This window comes from Myodes glareolus, chromosome 4, assembly GCF_982192425.1.
Source record: "Myodes glareolus chromosome 4, mMyoGla1.1, whole genome shotgun sequence".
Lineage (NCBI taxonomy): Eukaryota > Metazoa > Chordata > Mammalia > Rodentia > Cricetidae > Myodes > Myodes glareolus.
The window spans coordinates 105,834,974-105,847,863 of record NC_142029.1 but is presented as its reverse complement, the minus strand read 5'-3'; the positions used below and the strand labels follow the sequence as shown (position 1 = coordinate 105,847,863).

The 12,890-nt window shown below is 38.5% G+C and overlaps 1 protein-coding gene across 5 annotated transcripts in view; it reads right to left on the bottom strand.

Moving 5' to 3' along the window:
* LOC125408262 (uncharacterized) overlaps positions 1-12,192 on the bottom strand; it is a 31,734-nt gene extending 19,542 nt beyond the window's left edge. For 2 of the 5 annotated variants that reach the window (XM_087905836.1, XM_087905834.1), the window contains exon 1: positions 12,046-12,187. The gene's annotated coding sequence lies outside the window, so the exon portion shown is untranslated. Of the gene's footprint in view, positions 1-12,045 lie in introns of all 5 variants that reach the window. The other 3 variants (XM_087905835.1, XM_085689879.2, XM_085689878.2) reach the window with 3 other exon arrangements.
* Between the last annotated feature and the right edge of the window lie 698 nt (positions 12,193-12,890).

Below are 12,890 nucleotides of genomic sequence, written 5' to 3'. Positions count from 1 at the left end.
GATTGGATTCAATATACAGTAAATACTGAATCTCATGATGTCCATGATGATACTTGGATAGGAAAGATGATTTCCAGAGGTTTGAAGAAAAATCGAAATGTCAAGTGTTTCAATTATGGCAGATAAGGTCACCTTAAAGGGAACTGTAAACAGGATGCTTCTGGAAACAATACTAAGCATAATACAAACACAAGGACCCTCCCTTCTGGATTATACAGAAGGTATAACAAAGGCAGGAAATGGACTAAAGAATGAAGGTCAACAAGGGATATTTAAGGTAACCCTAGGAGCCTCTCGCAGGCCCCTCTGCTAAATCTGGTTCAGTTGCTTCCTGCTATCATAGATGAAACTCCTTCCCACAGCAATTAAAGAACCTAATGCCTGTCATAAGAAACCACACTGCTCTGGAAAACAGAAGAGCTAAAAAGAGAACAAAAAATTCAGGAGAAACCATAAAGCAAGTATTTTGGCAAAATACTATAAATGAACAAAGACCAAAATTAAAAATGTGAATAAAAGATGTTGTCATTGAAGGTCTGGTAGGCACAGGTGTAGAAATAACAATAATTTCACAAGAATTTGACATCAAAATAGGCCTCTTCAGGAGGCAAATGTTAAGCTTTTAGGGACTAGAAATTTATCTTAGGTAAAACAGAGCACAAGGTGGGTCAAATGTATAGGGCCAGAAGGACAGACAGGAAAATTAAAGTGATATGTGGCTAACATAGCAATGAATATGTGGGGATGTGATTTGTTATATCAATGGAATACCCACATTAACATTTCCTCAATCTTACAAACAAACCATAAACTAATGAATATGTCTGGGAAAAATATTACAAGATATGCTAAAGAACAGTCACTGCCAATTCAGGTTGTACAAGAACAGGGCACAACAGCTACTGATATTTCAAAATGGTTGACAGACTAACCTGTATGGATTGTACAAGGCCTTTAACAGCAGAGAAACTTCAGGCTTTAGAACACCTGATACAGGAGCAGCTAAATGCTCAGCATATCGAAGAATCAACCACCCCTTGGAATTCTCCTATACTTGTTGTTAAAAAGAAATCTGGAAAATGGAGAATGGTAGCAGATCAAAGAGTTCTTAAGAAGGTGATTCAGACCATGGGTTCTCTACAGTCTGGAATTCCTTTGCTTTCTCTATTACCTAAAAGTAATAGTTGTTGATTTTATCTTTTAGTTACTGATTTTAAAGACTGTTTCTTCACTATACCTTCATAAGAGAAAAAATTGCCTTCACAAGTGCCTACTTATAATAATTCTCAGTTGGCTAAGGGATATCAATGGAAGATTCTCCCACAAGGAACATTAAATATCCCCACCCTGTGCAAATATTTTGTACAATAGTCTTTGAAAATGATACATGAGCAATTTCCTGACTATATAGTTTAACATTACATGGATGACATATTATGTGATTCAAATGTACATATCTTAGAAAGAATGCTTGAAGAAGTAAAGAAATTTCTGCCTTGCTAAAGATTAAAACTTGCTCCTGAAAAAAATATAAAAAGGAGAGTCTATTAATTAATAAGGCTATAAAATAATTTTCAAAAAAATTAGACTCCAAAAGGTGCAAATTGGGAAAGACCAATTGCAGACTCTTAATGACTTTCAAAGATTGCTAGGGGACATTTCCTATCTATGGCCCACTACTAGGATAAAACCTAATGAACTGATTAATTTAATCAAAACCTTAGATGGTAACAAGGATGTAAATGGTTCCAGAAAATTAGCCGACCCCATGATGACACAAGTCTTGGAGAGATTAGAGATACAAGGTTCATTCCTAAATATAATAAAAGCAATATACAGCAAGTCAGCAGCTAACATTAATATAAATGGAGAGAAACTCAAAGCCATTCCACTAAAATCAGAAACAAGACAAGGCTGTCCACTCTCTCCATACCTCTTCACTATAGTGCTTGAAGTTCTAGCAATAGCAATAAGACAGCATAAGGAGATCAAGGGGATTCAAATTGGAAAGGAAGTGAAATTTTCATTATTTGCAGATGACATGATAGTGTACATAAGCAATCCCAAAAACTCTACCAAAGAACTCCTACAGCTGATTAACACCTTTAGTAATGTGGCAGGATACAAGATCAACTTCAAAAAATCAGTTGCTCTCCTTTACACAAAGAACAAAGAAGCAGAGAGGGAAACCAGAGAAACATCACCCTTCACGATAGCCACAAACAGCATAAAGTATCTTGGGGTAACTATAACCAAGGAAGTAAAAGATCTATTTGACAAGAACTTTCAGGCTTTGGAGAAAGAAATTGAAGAGGATACCAGAAAATGGAAGAATCTCCCATGCTCTTGGATTGGGAGGATCAACGTAAAAATGGTAATTCTACCAAAAGCAATCTATAGATTCAATGCAATCCCCATCAAAATCCCAACAAAATTCTTCACAGACCTTGAGAGACCAATAATCAACTTTATATGGAAAAACAAAAAAAAACCCAGGATAGTCAAAACAACATTATACAAAAAAAGTACTTCCGGAGGCATTACCATCCCTGATTTCAAACTCTATTATAGAGCTACAGTAATGAAAACTGGTTGGTATTGGCACAAAAACAGAGATGTTGACCAATGGAATCGAATCAAAGACCCGGATATTAATCCACAAACCTATGATCACCTGATTTTCGACAAAGGAGCTAAAATTATACAATGGAAGAAAGAAGGCATCTTTAACAAATGGTGCTGGCATAACTAGAGATCAACAAGTACAAGAATGAAAATAGATCCATATCTATCACCATGCACAAAACTCAAATCCAAATGGATTAAAGACCTCAATATTAATCTGACCGCACTGAACCTGACAGAAGATAAAGTGGGAAGTAGTCTACAACACATGGGCACAGAAGATCACTTCCTATGTAGAACCCCTGTAGCACAGACAATAAGATCAACAATGAATAAATGGGACCTCCTGAAACTGAGAAGCTTCTGTAAAGCAAAGGACACCGTCAGTAAGACAAAAAGGCAACCTACTGAATGGGAGAAGATCTTCAGCAACCCCGCATCAGACAAAGGTCTGATCTCTAAAATATATAAAGAACTCAAGAAACTAGACATTAAAACTCTAACCCAATAAAATAAATGGGGTACTGAACTGAACAGAGAATTCTCAACAGAAGAAATTCAAATGGCCAAAAGACACTTAAGGTCATGCTCAACCTCCTTAGCAATCAGGGAAATGCAAATCAAAACAACTTTGAGATACCATCTTACACCTGTCAGAATAGCTAAACTCAAAAACACCAATGAGAGCCTATGCTGGAGAGGATGTGGAGTGAGGGGAACACTCATCCATTGTTGGTGGGAATGCAAGCTTGTGCAGCCACTGTGGAAATCAGTGTGGCAGTTTCTCAGGAAACTGGGAGTCAACCTACCTCAGGACCCAGCAATTTCACTCTTGGGAATAAACCCAAAAGATGCCCAATCATACTACAAAAGCGTTTGTTCAACTATGTTCATAGCAGCACTATTTGTAATAGCCAGAACCTGGAAACAACCTAGGTGCCCCTCAATAGAAGAATGGTTAAAGAAGGTGTGGAACATATATACGTTAGAGTTTTACTCAGCAGTAAAAAACAATGACATCTTGAATTTTGCATGCAAATGGATGGAAATAGAAAACACTTTACTGAGTGAGATAACCCAGACCCAAAAAGACGAATATGGTATGTACTCACTCATTAGTGGATTCTAGCCATAAATAAAGGACATTGAGCCTATAATTCGTGATCCTAGAGAAGCTAAATAAGAAGGTGAACCCAAAGAAAATCATATAGTTATCCTCTTGGATATTGGAAGTAGGTAAGATTGCCAGGCAAAAGTTGGGTGCATGGGGGTGAGGGTGGGGCGGGGATAAGGGGAGATGGGGAGAGAGAAGGGAGAAGGGGAGGTTTGGGAGAGCTTTGGGGAATGGGATGGTTGGGATGGAGGAAAGGTGGATATGGGAGCAGGGGTGTGGATATCTTCATTAAGGGAGCCATTTTAGGGTTGGCAAGAGACTTGACTCTAGAGGGGTTCCCAGATCCAAGGAGATGTCCCCAGCTTGTTCCTTGGGCAGCAGAGCAGAAGGTGCCTGAACTGGCCTTGTCCCATAGCCACACTGGTGAATATCTTGCATATCACCATAGAACCTTCATCCAGCGATGGATGGAGATAGAGACAGAGACCCACATTGGAGCACTGGACTGAGCTCCCAAGGTCCAAATGAGGAGCAGTAGCAGGGAGAACATGAGCAAGGAAGTCAGGACCACGAGGGGTGCGTCCACCCACTGAGATGGTGGGACTTATCTAATGTGAGCTCACCAAGGCCAGCTGGACTGGGACTGAATGAGCATGTGATCAAACTGGACTCTTTGAATGTGGCTGTCAATGAGGGCTGACTGAGAAGCCAAGGACAATGGCACTGGGTTTTGATTCTACTGCATGGACTGGCTTTGTGGGAGCCTGGTTTGTTTGGATGCTCACCTTCCTAGACCTGGATGGAGGGGGAGGACCTTGGACTTCCCATGGGGCAGGGAACCCTGACTGCCCTTAGGACTGGAGAGGGAGGGGGAGAGGGGTAGGGGGACTGGGGGAGGATCAGAGGGAGTCGGGGGAGTGGGAGGGAAATGGGAGGTGGGGAAGAGGTGGAAATTTTTAATAAAGAAAGAAGAAAGGAAGGAAGGAAGGAAGGAAGGAAGAAAGGAAGGAAGGAAGGAAGGAAGGAAGGAAGGAGAAAGAAAGAAAGAAAATTAGCTCAAGCTGACAGAGTATTAGCTGTGAGAGAAAAGAAATCACAGAAGGCACATGGATCATGTGGATCTAAATCTTAACTGCTTTCTAGTCATATTACCCTCCAAACATTCCCAACTACAGGGATTGCAATGCAGAGGGAAGATTATTACCTTAGAATAGATCATTTTACCACATAAACTGAGTAAAAAATTAAAATGTGAAAAAGGTCTTTGGGTTAATTCTAAAAGGAAAATTGAGAATTCATCAATTAACAGAAATAGATCCAGCAGATTGTATGACCATTCACTAATGATGGAACTGACAGATTATGGGCAGAAAGTGAACCCTAGCAAAGAGCTTGTAGTAACTTTTTGGGAAAAATTAACAACAAATATCCCAAAAGCAGGAGAATTCAACTTATAAGAACTAGCTGGGTCCTTCCTCGCATTATACAAGAAGCACCAATAACTGGAACCCCTAAATTCTATACTGATGCAAATAAATCAGGAAAGGCAGGTTACAAATCAGAAAATTTAAGTAAAGTGGATTTAAGCCCTTATGATTCTGTCCAAAAGTCAGAATTATATGCTTCCTTATGATACTAAGGGATTTTAAAGAACCTCTCAATATAGTTACCAGTTCACAATATGCAGAAAGAGTTGTTTTGCACATTGAAACCACTGAATTTATACCAGATGATATAAAATTGACTTATTTATTCAGTTACAAGATAGAATTAGGAATAGGAATCATCTCATATACATAACACAAATCCGATCCCATACAGGTCTGCCGGGTCTTCTAGCACAAGGTAATGCAGAAATGGATCAATTATTGACTGGAAATGTGCTGAAGGTCTCAGAACTTCATAAAAAAAAACTCATATCAATAGCAACGGTTCAAAAAAAAAAGACTTTCCGTCACATGGCAACAAGTCAAGGAAATTATAAGGAAATATCCTATCTGTTCTTTATACAACCAAACACCACTACCTGCAGGAAGTAACCCAAAAGGTACTCAAAGGAATAAAATCTGGCAGGTGGATATTTCCATTTTATAGAATTTGGAAAACTAATATATGTACACCACACCACTTATAGTTATTCAGGTTTTCAAAGGGAAACTATTTTGAGTTCAGAAAGGGCCGATTGGGAAATCACACATTTGCTAGAAGTTATGGCCATCATAGGCATGCCTGTACAAATAAAGACAAACAACCCTCCATCCAGCATATGTCTTTAAGAAAATGAAACATTTTTTTTGCTTACTATAATATAAAGCATATTACAGGTATACTACACAATCCTACAGAGGCAGGTAGTTATAGAAAGATCAAATGGAACTCTAAAAGATTATGTTAATAAACAGAAAGGGATGATAAAGATTCCTAAAAATAGATGGCATAATGCTTTATTAACTCTGAATTTTCTAAATGCTAATAAGAAACTAACAACAGCTGCAGAGAGACACTGGATAGTAGGGGGAAAACTACAGAATTAGATCAGCTGATACACTTTAAAGATGTATTGACCTCAGAATGGACACCAGGATATGTGTTACATATAGCAAAAGATCTTGCTTTTGTTTCCACAGGAGAAAAAAAAAGCTATAGGTATCATAAAAATTGATTGAGATTCGACTTGAACAAAAGACACCTCTTGATTAGAAGAGGTAATAGTTCATCAAACAGCATGGCCGCTTAATCTAAACTAACCTATAAAACTAACAAATGCTTTTCATTTGATCAGATACAACTTGCCAAAATTAGAATTGCAGAAAGATTTGTTTCTGTCTTTTCAGGAGAATCTAGGTATCCAGTTAATGAATCTGAAGACCACTGGACAAATGAGATATCTAAAGAAAAAGGACAAATCATCCCCCCAAAAAAATGTTTCAAGACAAAGTAAATTGGCTTACTGGTATATCACATTTCCTACAAGGTAAAATTTCATAAATTCTCCCAAATGTTTGTCTCTACTGTTCTCTACAGACCTATAAATGGAAATGATCTTTTTGTAGTCCCAGTCCACTCAAAGATTAAATCTGGCTTTGGAGTTGGAGTTTGGTTCTCTCCTTTTCTAAAGCTATGTATGCTTATTAAAGCAAAATCCAAAATCTCTGTCTCATGTCAGAAGAGCCACCTGATATGGGACAGAAAAAAAAAATTTAGGGACTACTTTATAGCCACTAATCTCATAATCCTTTGGTTTTATACTGACTCTTTAACAGTTTTTCTTACGTTATAAGGCTTATAAGATAAAATATATTGATACAGAGATATATCTTAAACTTTATGTCATGATATTAATGGTCATATAGAGTACTAACTAATTCTAGAAAAAGGTTTCATTTATCTTCCTGTACATGATTTCAGGTTTGATTCTCTATCAGTTTTCTGCAGTGAACCCTGAGCATGTTGAACAGTGACCTTAGAAGTCTCCAAAAGGAGGATGAGGCACCACAACTACATTTCCTTCAGGACTATCACACCACCAAGACGAAAAACACCACCTAAAGATCAGCTTTTGGACTACAAATTGCTCATAACAATTTCAAGGTGACTACCTGAGATGATCTAGTTTAACAACCTACTCTAGGCAGGACTTGAGACAAGCCCTGCACTTTCCCATTATGCAGAAACTGAACAACAAATGATACCGCTTCCTCTTCCAGAACTTGACAATTAACCCAAATTTTTCTTTTCAGGATCCCCTAAAGATGCCATCTCCCCCAACAGCAGGAAGTAAATTTCAGAACACGATGCCCAAATTCCCAATAGGTAGTGTGGGTGGTTTTTGGTCTTTCACTGAGTTATGGATATTTGTCATGGTTTAGGGGGACTGGTTACAAGCTGTTATTTGTAATGGTCAAGAAAAAAAAGCTAAACAATAGAAATTAGATTTAAGGTTCTTGTTTTGAAAGAAAAAAAAGGGGATATAGATATGATAGGATAAAAGGGTAGATTATTGGATCTACTCTGGAAAAAAAGGGAGGATACTGACATAAGATAAAAAGGTAGATTATTGAATCTACTTCTAGAAAGCAACTACTAGCCTTAAATGTTTTACATTGGATTGGACTTTTGTATATTGATATAAATTTGAAACTAATTTTGTTAGAACATACTATACATACATTTCTACTCTTGTTCAAGTATTGTACCTATACAATTCATTTAATAATATAATGCAAATTTCTAGACCTTGAAAATTATTATTATTATTAACTGTTTAGGATAATAAGAAAATGCAGGTTAGTAGTTATATTATAAATGAACTTGTAGTCACATTAGGTATGTTTTCAAGGTCAAACAAAGATGTATTTTAGATAGAGAGGTCATCATAAAACACTTCAGAGGTCTACAAAATAGGGTATTTAAGATGTTTTAATAACATAGGCTTTTTTATGACAATGAGACATGTCTGCTCCTGGTAATACCAATCTACTTCAGAGAAGATGAAGGGCATTGAAGAAGCTTTCTTTCAAATAGAGTTTACTTTCTTTGTGCCACTGGGCAAGAAAGTGTGCTTGCGTCAACTGCTGACAGTATGCTGTCTTAATGGGACAAGCAGGACACAACAGAGAGTGACTGTCAAAACTTATAAAGACAAGGTAGGCCAGTCCTTCAAAACCCTGCTTCACCCACTTGTTTCTTAGGTCTATTTGATTGGAACATCTTTTCCCAACCCCTTACTCTTAGATAATGTCTGTCTTTGAGGTTGAGGTGTTTCTGGTATACAGCAGAAGGATGAATCCTGCTTTCATATCCATTCTGTTAGCCTGTATTTTATAGGTGAATTGACTCCATTGACATTAAGAGACATTAATGATCAATGATTGTTAATTCCTGTTATTTTTCAGTGGTAGTGTTTGTGTGTTTCTCTTGTTTGGGGTTTGCTGGTGTGAGACTCTGTTGTCTGTGGAATTTTCCTTCTAGTACTTTCTGTAAGGCTGGATTTGTGGATAGGTACTGTTTAAATCTTGTTTTGTCATGAAATATCTTGTTTTCTCCGTCTATGCTGATTGAAAGCTTTGCTGGATATAGTAGTCTGGACTGGCATCCATGGTGTCTTTGTGTTTGCATGACATCTGTCCAGGACCTTCTAGCTTTCAGAGTTTCCATTGAGAAGTTGGATATAATTTTGAAAGGTCTGTCATTATATATATTACTTGGCCTTTTTACTTTGTGGTTCTTAATATTCTTTATTCTGCATGTTTAGTGTTTTGATTATTATATGGCAAATGGACTTTTTTTTGGTTCAGTCTATTTGGTGTTCTGTAAGCTTCTTGTACATTTATAGGAATATCCTTCTTTAGGTTGGGAAAGTTTTCTTCTATGATTTTGTTGAATATATTTTCTGTACCTTTGATCCTCTTCTATCACTATTTTTCAAGATGGGACAGTCCTTCAAAAATCCTGATTCACAGAAAAGTCTGCCTAATATTCGAGGCCTTTAGACTGAGGATGGATACCCCAACATTACAGAAGAACTCTGGATGACTGTCCAGGGAGCCAGTTGTTTCTGTCATTTCTCACATTTTTTGGAAATTGGTTGCTTGTACTTCCTGCTTACTCAGTTAATATCATTTCCTTCCCAGGTCTCTGAGGTAGTTGAAAACTAGATGGTTATAGTGAAAGTTTTCCATGTTTACCAAATGCATAAAAGAAACTCACTAAAGAGGTGTAAAGTGTGTAAGGTTGAGAGATATGAAAAGATAGTTTTAGATGGTTACACAAGTTATGATAGAAAGCAAGTTAGGTACAAGACTTTGAACTCAGCAAAATAGGATAGATATGGAGTATTTTCTCTAAATTTGTCAAATGCAAATGGACTAGACATTGTTGATATATTTATTGCCTGTATATTTTATATACAATTATATGCAATAAGTACAATTTATCTATATATATATATAGTATATACAATTATTGCATATAATTTTTCTCATATTAGCTATAGCTTTCTTTTTATTTTAGAGAAAAAATGGAATATACAGTGGCATAGTATTTGTTTTTTAATAAATAAAGCTTGCCTGAAGATCAGAATGCAAAGCAGCCACACTAGTCAGCCATATAGCACAGGCAGTGGTGGCACACAGCTTTAATCCCAGCTCCACACTAGTTAGCCATACAGGCTGGGCAGTAGTGGAACATGCCTTTAATCCCAGCACTAGAGAGGAATATGAAACAGGAGGAGACAGATCTCATGCTCAGTCTCAGTTTGAAGATTCATGGAGACAGGATTGTCCATTTCGGACTGAGGTAGAGGTTAAGAGCCAGTGGCTAATTGTTTTGCTTTTCTGATCTTCAGGCTGAACCCCAATATCTGTCTATGGGTTTTTATTATTCATGCTATACTGAGGTTTAGGTCTCAGAATTCACAAGTGGGCTCACAACTACTCTTCTGACTTGGGCACTTGCATATAAATGGTACAACTACAGGCATGCAGGCAAAACACTCACATAAAAAAATAAAAATAAATATAATACTTCCAAAAAAAGACAGTTAATATGGAAAGGATTTTCAATGTTCCTAACACAAAAATGTTTGAGGTTGTATGCAAGCTAATTACCCTCATCTGGTCATTACATATTGGACAAAATGGTTCTAAAATAATACATCATACACCAAAGTGCATAATTCCTATATAAAGAAAAAACTAGCAAATAAAATCAGTTACTAAGTAATAAATAAATAATAAAATAAAATTACTTGTATCTCTAAGTCTTTAGGTACCAACAATTCTTTCCTTTCTCCCTGGTATTTACCTAAACACCTAAATGGCCTACTTAAGCCCCCAATCTAGAAAGACACAATCAACACCAAGAAGAACACTGTTCTCAATTTCAAGTTCTTTATTTGATAATAATTTAAAGTGAGTTTTAGCATGGAACTTTTATGTGTCAGTTCTTATACATTGCCACTTGACTCAGGTTACTTTGTGGTTTTAAACTAAGGGAACAGGGATGTGTTTAAATTTTAACTCTTGCTAAAATACACCACTTAACAAAAATGTATGAGTTCAGTCAATCTTGTTTTCAGATTATAGCGTGCCTGGGGAGTCCACTAAAATTAAATATACCCCAAAAGTCTCAAGCAAATGAATAAACACAGACGAAAACAACAGACATGTTTTACTTGAACTCTGTTCTTGCTTAGATTTCCCACAGTCATAGCCTTCATTATAGAAAAACATTCCATATTGGACATAAAATAAAAACAAAGACATTCCCACTTCCTGGCTTGGTAAAATGGCAGCACAGATTCCCTAGTTCAATTACCAAGCCTGCAATTTTCAAACTATTTCCTTTGAAACAGTAGAAATCTGAAGTTTAAAAAAAGGCCACACCTATATCAAAGATTCTATAAGGCTAATTAGAATTCAATGAGTGCTGCAGATCTAGAGCAAAAGTCATCTGGGACTACATTTAGTCTCCTTAAAAACCATCTAATGCTACCTCTGTATCTGACGTAACATTTCAAATGTCAGGTACAACCTTTGGTCTGTATTCCTAGCAGAACACTAGCTTCCACCAGTCCAAAGGGTAACAACCATCTTTTACTTGGTATTTCCACCAAGGTTTTCAAATTGCCTTGATTTATGACTTTTGGCCTATAACTACAAAAAGTTCACATTGCCAGGTCACCTATGCTTTTAATCCTAGCACTCAGAAGACAGGCCAAACTCTGTTCCAGGCCAACCTGATCTACTTTGGGAGTTCCAGGCCAGCCAGGGATACACAGTGTTACTCTTGCTGTGTAGCCTGACTGGCAGAAAAATAAATGAAAAGAAAAACAAATCATGGAACCACTCCCACATTAGAACATGTTATTTAGGGCAACAAAATGTTCGCAGGACATGCTCATTATTTGGTTTACAATCAACTCTTACTACCTTTGAGGTGAGAGGGGTTTTTTGTTTGTTTTTTGTTTGTTTGTTTGTTTGTTGTTGTTGTTGTTGTTTGCATCAACAGAGCTCGCTCGGTGACACACACACACTTTTTTTTTTCTTCAGAAACAAACCAATCCCAGTACTTCAACAGTCTCCACCCTTTGACTCCTGTGGGCAGGGCCTAAGAAGTTCAGATGGGCAGAATGACTGAATACTGTTTTGCTTTCAGTACACACAGACAACTAAGAAAGCGGCTTCTTACCCCAAATGTAACTGAGCGTTGGAGACAAATAAGGGGCGTACGAAGAGGACGCCGTATTTCTGGAGATACATTTGTCTGTAAATATATAGGGTAGCAACGCTCTCAGCAGTTCTCACCTCGCGCTCACCTGAAGGCGCCGGATCCGCCAATGCGTGAGGACGCAGAACGGAACCCGCCGCGCGGCGGAGATACTGGTCGCGCTCGCGGGTCCGCAGAGGCCGAGGAAGCGCCGCCGCCGAGGGCCAAACCCGCCTCTCCCTGGCCGCCTACCGGGCACCACCTTTGCGGAGCAACGGAACTCCAACTCCCGAAGCTCCCGCCGGAAGAGATGGAAGGCAACACCGACAGCGCTTCCGCTTCCGGCTTCCGGCCAGAGAAGCGATTCCGGCTCCTGCTCAGGCGGTTTGGGAGACTTTTTTTTTTCTTGGCATTACCAAGGCCTCACCCAGATTGACGCCACTGAGACGGAAAAAGAACTACGCGACCCAAACCTGGGCGTAAGAGACCGCGGAGGGCGAGTAATGTCACTTCCGCTTCCGACCCCAGTCTCAGGCTGCAGTTGCCTCAGTTTACCCGGAGACCGAGTTTACGCCACTTCGGGCAGGGAAATCACAGTCTTTAGAGTTTCGGCTGGCCTGACAGCAGAATCAGGCTCACTAGCCTTGTTTAGGCGACAAGCAGGCCAAGAGAGGATGCCTGGACACCGGACCTGTCAGAGCGCTCAGGAGTTGTTCTTCTTAGAGGCTGAGTTTCAGTCCCACTGTACTCATTTAATTATACAGGTACTTGTTTCTCCACAAGATCCAGTTAAAGAGTGGAGGGAGAGAGAGTATGAGCAAAGAATTCAAGACCATGAAGGAGTCATCCACTGAGACAGTTTGCTTGAGCTAATGGCTCACCAACTCAACTGGACTGGGAGTGAACGAGAGCATGGGAACAACCAAGCCCCTCTGAAGGGGAC